The sequence below is a fragment of the Silene latifolia genome, chromosome X (genome assembly GCF_048544455.1).
Source record: "Silene latifolia isolate original U9 population chromosome X, ASM4854445v1, whole genome shotgun sequence".
Taxonomy (NCBI): domain Eukaryota; kingdom Viridiplantae; phylum Streptophyta; class Magnoliopsida; order Caryophyllales; family Caryophyllaceae; genus Silene; species Silene latifolia.
In genome coordinates, this window is record NC_133537.1 from 280966975 (window position 1) to 280976388 (window position 9414).

The window sequence follows — 9414 nt, forward strand, 5'->3', positions numbered from 1 at the left end:
CACGAGTTTTGTGTTGACCATGGACCTCTTTGCTTCTCACCTTGGTTTGGCTAAGCCTCCCAAGGATTCCATCAGCGAGATTCCAGCTGAGTGCGGGGTTTGCCGCCTTATGCCTTGTATGTCTGGGAAGTCAGCTCCCACCGCCAGCAACATGTTGATTAACGATGTTCAACATGTCACTTTGAGGGTCTTCCTTCGTTCTATATCGAATCTTCTTTATGAGAGGCCGGATATGAGTAAGCTGAACAATCACGAGTTGTTGCTTTTGATGTCTTATCTTAACCCGGAGCGGACTGAGAGGGTGGTCTTCAATGCTCCTGCCATGGTCTGTGCTAGCCTTGCTTTGATGGCTACTTCTACCACACGGTACTTGAGTTGTGGTGCTCTTGCCACCCGGTTAGCTGAAAAGCTAGCCTTCTTTGAGGCTTCTTCTGAGTACGTTCCCCTATCCACACCGGTGCCTACCATGGACAGAGATTACTACCTCGACCTGAAATGGTTGAGAACCTTAGGGGATGGTTGATGTGACCATAATTGGCGCATATTTAGCCCCCGAATTACCATTGTTTCCATGCTTTTTAGTGCCTATTTGGGTCATTTCTTATCTTTAGTTCTTTGTTTTGCATATTCTTTGAGATTTTGATCCCTTGGTAGGAAAGGAGTAAGAATCTTGCATTTTCATGGCAAAACGTGGCTAAATTGATTGTATTCAATGACCAAGCATCAAGAAGAGACAAGACTAGAAGGCCTTTGTACATATCATAGTAGAAGAACAATGTTGAGAAAGGATCCTTGCGTCCCCAAGGAAATCCCCAAGGAATTTATGAAGAAAAGGGAAGAAAAAGAAGAAGAATTGACGCTGACCAACAATCCGAACGGATTGCAGATAATCCGTCCGTCCAGCCAGTACAATCCGAGCGTCCCTCCTTGGAATCCGCTCGGATTCCCCCTCAACAATCCGAGCGTCCCTCTCCTGAATCCGCTCGGATTGCCCAGCCAAACCGGCCGTCCCGACTCTAATCCGCACGGATTTCAAGACAAAGACGGATTTCATTCTTCAAGCTACGAAAAGAGAAGCCCTTCTCTCAGAAAATACCGGGTCCTCCTTGCTCAACTTAAAAAGTGTAATTACTAGTTTAGCCCTTAGTTAACCCTAATGCATCCTCCCTAATTTTCACTATAAATACCCCATTAGGCTAATTAGAGGAGCATGTTCTTCTTATCAATAATTAGTGTAGTTAATATCAATCAAATCTCTTTAATATTGTAATCAAGTATTAATCAAGTTTCAATCCAAGTTTTAGTTCTTTAATCTCTCTCTTGTTCTTCCTTTATTTTGGGTAATTGAAGATTATTTGGGTTATTATTGAGAGATTGACAACCTCTCAATCTAGGATTCAAGTACTTCTATTATTCTTGCTTTATTATTGGAATCATTAGTAGGTATAATCTCTTAATCCCTTTTTAATTATTGTTAATTACTTTCATTTATTCATCATGTTTCATTATGTTAGTATGATTGACAACCTTTCTAGCATGATCAACATGATAATGAGTGAGTAGTCTCTTAGCTAGGGTTTAATGGGTGATTAGGGAAACCAACATGGGGAATGATTCATGCTTAAATCAATATGCTTTCATATCTTATTTGCTTGCTTGTTTTGATCTTAATACATGCACATGTTATATTTGATGAAATGCTAAGCCTATGAATCCTTGCATTTACTATCATCTTCTATCCTTTCAACTTGACTTGTAAGACATAACCCAACTCGAGTCTTGTTAGACCATGCATGTGTTGAGTAGGAAAGATTAAGTCGACTTGTAGGTGTTGTACAATCTAATCGATTCGGCTCCGGACCCAAACTTTCCTAGGATTGTAAGATATAACCCAACTCAATCCATCACTACAATAATTGCTTGCTTATAATTTGAGAACATGTTTGTATGATCATATCCCATGATTCCCCTATGAACCCATGACACCCTAGTGCTTTTAATCAATTGTTTACACCCCTTATTTTATTCATCTTGCTTGTTTATTTTCATTGTTATTCTAGTTTAGTAACCTTCTACATCAACCCAATTTGTGACACCCCTAGACACTACTAGTTACAATAGAATTCTCATTTCAATACCCGTCCCTTGGGATCCGACCTTTACTTGCCTCTTTACTAATTGTAGAGTTGTTTGTGAAGTATAAATTGTGTTTTGTATCGACCATTGACCAACGGCCACATATACTTAATTGTGAACACGAAATGGCCTCGATCAAAAATGGCGCCGTTCTTGGGACGGTGTTTAATTGATTTAAGATTTCTTTTATTGTTATTAGTTGTGTCTTTTTCACCTTGGGGAAGTAAAACTCCTCAAGGCTTGTTCTAATTGTTTTCGAGTTGTTTGATATTTTGCATGTCTAGAAGGTTACAAAGTGATTTGTTACCTTTTGACCGTGAAATCGAAAGAACCTTGACGAATAATAGGAGACTTGTTAGGAGGAATTTGGGAGGTGTTGGTGAAGTTGTTCAACCCACTAGTGAGTTTGTCAATCCTTTCGCAATAGAAGGAGAAGAAAACCCATTAAACAATACCACACAAAATCCACCTACAATGCCTAAATTCTCGTCACACTCTATACCCACCGAGGAGAATCTACCAAATGGTACTCCTACACCGCAACATCTCACCGGTAATTTTATTGCCAAGTCCGCCTTCATCCAACTAGTTGAGAGGAGCCAATTCGGGGGATGCCTAGTGAGGACCCTCATTCTCATATGGAAACCTTTTGCGATTATTGTGATGCTATCTCTCAAACGGGCGTGACTCAAGACCAAATAAGATGGGTCTTATTTCCTTTTTCGTTAATCGGCACCGCAAGGCAATGGTTGAAGGGCCTTGATAAGGCCACCCTTGGAATAGATTCTTGGAAGAAGTTAGCTCTAGCTTTCTACAAAAAAATTCTACCCACCGGAAAAGACTAACATGCTAAGAGCTCAAATTACGGGTTTTAAGCAAAGGGATGAAGAATCTTTGTATGAAGCTTGGGAGCGGTTCAAAGGTATATGTCGCTCATGTCCTCACCATGGACTTAGCGAATGGTTTTTAGTGCAACAATTTTGGAATGGTTTATATGAAGATTCAAGGAACATTCTCAATATGGGATCAAATGGAATGTTCACCGAAGTTGATGACAATCAAACATGGAACAAGATTGAGGAAATGGCGGTCCATAATTCACAATATAGTAGACCTCGCAAGGCTACTAGAGGAGGAAAGCATGAAGTGGACTCCGTTACTCAATTGGGTGCTCAACTTAGTGCTCACATTGACACAATCAACTTGAAGTTTGAACAAGCTATGGCTAGACTTGAGGAAAACTCAAAAACATCAAAGCATCATGTCAATGCCATGACGGCATCCTCATCAATCCCAAGTGGGATATGTGAGAATTGTGGAACTTTGGGTCATGACCCAAGTGAGTGTAGGGGAACAACCGAACAAGTTAATGCTTTCCAAGCTTACAAAAGTGGTACCCCTTACTCAAATTTTTACAATGAAAACACCAAGTTCCATCCAAATCTCTCATACAAAAGCCAAAATGTTCAAAACCCTCAAACAACATACACTCCACCACCCATGAGAAATCAAAATCAAAGACCCTTTTACAATCAAAACCAAGGTTACCAAAATCAAAATCCATACAATCACCAAAATGACCAAGGTTTTGATGTCCAAAAAGCGGTCCTCCAAATGCAAAAGAATCAACAAGAATTTTTCACCCAAATGCAAAAAGATAGCCAAGCGAAGGACACCACCATCAACAACATTCTAGCTCACACCAAGATGTTGGAAACACAATTGACTCAACTAGCATCTTCAAGCTCACAAAGACAAAAGGGGCAATTACCACCTCAAAGTAATCCCCCTAGACATGAAACAGTTAGTGCCATTCACTTGAGAAGTGGTACAAGATATGAGGCAATCAAGAAGCAAGTTGAGGATGAAGTTGTGAAAGCTAGTGAAAAGGAAGAAATTGTGCAAAGCCCCAAAGAAGGGGAATCATCAAAAGAAGAAAGTTCAAAGAAAAATGAAGACAAAGCCAAAGAGAAGGAGCCCATTGTGATTAGACTTCCTTTTCCAAGTCGTCAAGCCAAGCCCAAATTTGATGATCAACTTGGAAAGTTCATGGAGATTGTGAAGAACTTAGAAGTCTCAATTCCTTTTACGGAATTAATCAACCACGTACCGGCCTATGCAAAGTACATGAAAGATATCCTCACAAAGAAGAAGTCGATCCGGAAACTTGAGACTATCGCCTTCACTAAGGTGAGTAGTGCAATACTTCAAGGGAGTTCACCTCCAAAGTTAAAGGATCCGGGAAGCTTCTCAATACCGTGTACCATTGGCGACACGACGATCAACAAAGCCTTATGTGATCTAGGGGCTAGTGTGAGTGTCATGCCGTACTCGGTGAGTAAAAGGTTGGGAATGGGAGAGCTTAAATGCACCAATATCACACTCCAAATGGCCGATAGATCGACGAAGACACCATTAGGGATATGGGAAGATGTCCCCGTGCGAATTGGGAAGTTTTTCATCCCGGTGGACTTTGTCATTGTTGATATGGAGGAAGATTCCAACATTCCAATCATCTTAGGAAGACCTTTCCTACACACCGCGGGTGCGGTGATTGATGTGAAACATGGAGAGCTCACTCTAGAAGTGGGAGATGAAAGCATAACTTTTAATCTTGACAAGACCATGAGAGCTCCTCGTTTGCATGAGCCATGTTTCATGATTGATCATTATAGCCGAAAAGATGAAAGGAAGAAATCGGAACTCCAATGGAAGAAGAAAGTTGAAGATGCTCCATTCAAAGAGCAAGTGAATTGTGACAAGGAGAGCTTGCAAAGCTCATCAAAATCAACCAAGGAAGAAGAGGATGGCCTCATTGGCCAAGAGAAGAAATTGGGAGAGTTGTCTCCATCTAAGCAAGAGATTTTCAATGATCAACTCAATGAAGTTTGTGGTCTTTGGGACGACGAATTTGAAGGGATCTTTAATCCCTACATTGGGCATGCCATCGATCATGATCAACAACAAGGGGCACGGTCTATTGAGGACCTCTACCATAACAATGAACAAGCTTTTGACTACTTCTTCAAGGTGTTGAGCAACATCAACAACACCTTGAACATGCCCCCTTGACATCTCATCAAGAATGAGAGTTTGGTGGAGTCCTCCCTAAACCACCACTTGTAAATATTTCTAACTCCCTAACTTACATTTCAATTCTTGTATTGCATTTTTGTCATTTTTGGATTTTTATTTACTTTGATCAAAATAATTGTCATGTAAGAGAGAAGTGAGGGAGGGACTAACAATTTAAATTGATGTGTAGTGCTTTACCTTAGTGTGGGGATGGCAATTGCCTAGGCTATTCATACCTTAGTAGTGCCCCCACAATGAAGAACACAAAAAATGAAGAAGAATGGAAGAATGGTAAAGGGAAATGCATTGTGCACGAATGGAATGAATCCGGGTACAAAGGACCAGAATCCGAGCGGATTCCTGAGAATCCGCCCGTCTTCAAGAATCCGAGCGTCCTGCTGAGAAGACGCCCGTCCTGAGCTGAGCTGAAATTGAAAATTTCTTGACTGTTGAAGAATCCGAGCGTATTTCTGGAAAGACGCCCGTCTCATAGAATCCGTCCGTCCTGAGAACAAATCCGCCCGTCTCTACACAGAAGAATCCGAGCGGATTCCCAAGAATCCGCCCGTCTTTAGGCGAGCTTCTGAAAATTTTGAAGCTGCAGAATCCGCACGGATTGCGCCTAATCCGCACGGATTGCCCCTGCGTTTTCGAAAATTTCGACTTCTTCAAATACCCTCCCACCTTCATTCATTCATTCATAAACACTACCCTAAACATCAAAACCCTCATCCTCTCCATCACAAAAACAAAAACCCTCAACAAAATCCACCAAAATCAAATCAAACCATCCTTCAAACAACAAATCAATCACTCCATCTTCAATAACAATCAAAACCAAGAACAAATTCTTCAACTTTTGAGTCGATTTTTGATTTCATAAAGGCAAAGCCTTTCACCTTCAAATCGATTTGGGCATTCTACAAATTGAAGATTTTTGATTCTTTTCTTGGTTAGTTCATCAAATGGCAAGGACAAAGGGTGCAACAAAGGCAACAAAGGCACCAAGGGCAAAGGCTCTCTCTCAAAGGCAAAAAGCTCTCCAAACAAAGAAAGCTTTGGCAATGGTGGTAGCAACACCAAACTTGGAAGTGCAATAACAACAACAAACTTCTATGGGAGCATCACCTTCTACTCCGGTAATCGATCAACTCTTGCATTATCCGGAGGTAACTTTTATTTCCGATACCCATAGAAAGACATTTGCCAAGTTTGCTATGAAATCAATTCAATCCACCAAATTCATATGTAAAGATGCTTTGGAGAAATTGGGTGTTCTTGAACAAACAAAAGCCTTTTTCAATGCCATGGGTTTGAAGAAATTGTTTGAAACAAAGGAATTGACATACCCTTCCCTTGTCTTGGAATTCTTAAGTTCTTTAAACGTTACCAAAGTTGAGAATAAGGAAAATCTTGAGTTTCGTCTAGCTAACATTAGTAGACGCATTACCTTTAAGGAATTGGGTGAAATTTTGGGTCTTAGCGATGAATCGAGATACTTTAAGCATTATGGAAAGTATGACCCCGAGCCTCTTTGGGAGGCAATCTCCGGGAAGAAATTTGATGATTTTTCATGCTTGTCGTGCTCTTTTGGTCCATCATCCGGGCATAAGAGTATGGCACAAAGTTGTGGGAAATACCATAATTGCTAGGAAAGACACCAATCATTTCACAAGACTTGATTTTATTCTCCTTGAATCGGCTTTGAATATCGGAAGAATCCATACCAAGCCTTTCAATTCTTTGAGGCTATTGGTTGATAGATGGCTCCATGTTGATAGTGGGAAGAAGGGTACAACCGTTATTGTTAATGGCGGCCTAGTCACGGTCCTAGCCAAGCACTTTGATCCTAATTTCAATAAGGATAGCAAGTACAAGGCAAAGGAAGGTGGCCATCTTATTGATATGCCTATGATGATTAACAAGTTCAAGTGGGTTGCTCAAAACCCCCTTGACACCAAGTGTGGATGGCTTACTAGTGAGGCTCGATCATTCACTTTACCCGCGAAGATTTGTCGTCTAAGTGTCCACCGGACCAACTATCTACTTCCCCTATCCGAAGAAGCCGAGTACATCATTCAACAACAAAAGGGTGATCATGAAACCCCCTCCTCTTCCATTGTTATACCGCCTTACCCCTTTGTGTATGAAGAGTTCAAACCGCAAGGAGTTGAAATTGGGAAAGACTATGTCACTCTTCTTATGCAAGCCATGCACAAGCAAGCCTATGAAGATCGGAAGAATGCATATTTGGCTCAATATCCTCCCCTCTTACATTTAGCTAGGCAAGGACTCCTTGATCCATCTTGTCCTTTGCCTAGTTGGGCGGATAAAGAAGCCTTGTTTCCGGGTGCATCTAGGGACGTGGTGGAAGACAATGAGGTTGTTGGAAATGGTGAAGAAATTGATGATAATATTGAGGAAGAAGCAAGTGGAGATGGAGAAAGAGATGGTGAAGATGATGATGAGCAAGATAATGAAGAAAAAGAAGAAGAAAGTGCCAAGGAAAGTGGCAATGTGACCACTTCTCATGAGGGAAGTGATGATGATGATAGCATGATGGAAGACTAGCCTTGGAGACTCCTACACTCCCATGGTTTGTCTATATCTCTTTGTACTTTATTTCATCTTGATCATTTGTTGGTTTAGTCCTAGCAACATCAAAGGACTCACACCTCGGTACCATTGAGGTGTTCTTTATTGTTCCCATTTATAAAATCCAAAATGACAATCTAGTTTCATGCATAGCATAGTGTGTGCATGAACTATACCCATCCTTGACATTAGCAATAGTGTCTTATTTGGTTTGGGGAAGTTAATGCATACACAACGGGAGGTAATCTAAATTATCCTCTCCGTCATAACAAAAACCATGCATCATGTAGTATAGCTTAGTGTAGAATTGCATTTAGTATAGAAATCATGCATCATCTTTGCATAATTTCCATCATTTTGGCCATTGAGGACAATGCCCATATTAGTGTGGGGATGGGAATTCTAACACTTAACTTTTATTCAAAAACCATAAAAATTGAAAAATTTCAAAAATCATAAAAATTGAAAAAATTGAAAAACCAAAAACAAGTTCATTTCCTTTGTATATATTGTCTTGTATATATTGTGTTTGTTTATCCTTGTTCACTTTGATTGACTACGCCACATCCGAGACATGAGGATATTGAAGACCGCATGGTATGATCTTTCCAATCTCCTTTTTCCTCTTTATGTTAATGACTATGTGGCTTTATTTTGATTGATGCGGTAAAACAATGTGAACTTAGGATTGCATTTAGTTTATATGCCATATTAGTTGGTAGAATCACTTGCATTAGGATGTGTATATGTTAGTTGCATCATGGCATGTAGTTTGCATGGTTAGAAAAATTTTGTGAAACCGTCTATTTGGGAAGCTTGACAAGTGTATATAGGCCCTAGTAGATGCTTTTTATTCTTAAGACTTTGCTTGTTAGAATACTTGTAAAACACCCTAGGATGTGTCATGCTAGTATCCTTTGACCCATGGTTTAAGGCCTAGTCAAGAGTACCTTGTGGTGTGATAACTCCTTGGCTACCGTTTATTCCAAGGTGACCCTTGAAACCATGCATACATCTATCATTCATCCATGTTCTACCATACTTTTGTCATCAAAGGGAATGGGCACAAAAAGAAATCAATTTGAGTTCAATGAAATGAAAAGTGAAAGAAAGTTTGCAAAAATGCATCAAATGAAAAGAGGAGCAAAAATAGAACTCCTAAGCTTCAAATACAAGGCACCCTCGTTACTAATTGGGGTGACTTTGAAAATGTTCAAAAAAAAAAGAAATGCAAAAAAGTTGTCAAGTATTGAAATGCCAAAAATCAAAAAGAAATGGCAAGAAAGTGTTCTCAAATGTCAAATGCCACAAGAAATTGGGGGGAAAAACAAAAACAAAAGCAAACTCCCAAAATGAAACTCAAATATCTATTGATCCCTTTATCCATCGTATCCATTTTTGTGCATGGTAGAGAGGGGACGACCCTTCTTCTTGTCTAGGCAAGAGGGGGAATTCCGCGATCCTCCAGTGTTTCTAACACCATAGGGAGTCTACTCTTGACAAAAGCATTTAACGATTGAGGACAAAGGTACCCTAGCTTGACACAACTTGGAGGTGATTTATTGGTATCCTTCTAGGCTTAGTAGTTTGAACAAATTGCATCTATGA

The 9414-nt window shown here is 40.1% G+C and overlaps 1 non-coding gene across 1 annotated transcript; it reads right to left on the bottom strand.

The window, feature by feature from the left end:
• Positions 1-2982: 2982 nt before the first annotated feature.
• Positions 2983-3089, bottom strand: LOC141624010 (small nucleolar RNA R71). Its single transcript, XR_012533822.1, has one exon. It is a non-coding gene; the product is annotated as a small nucleolar RNA R71 (small nucleolar RNA).
• Positions 3090-9414: the final 6325 nt, after the last annotated feature.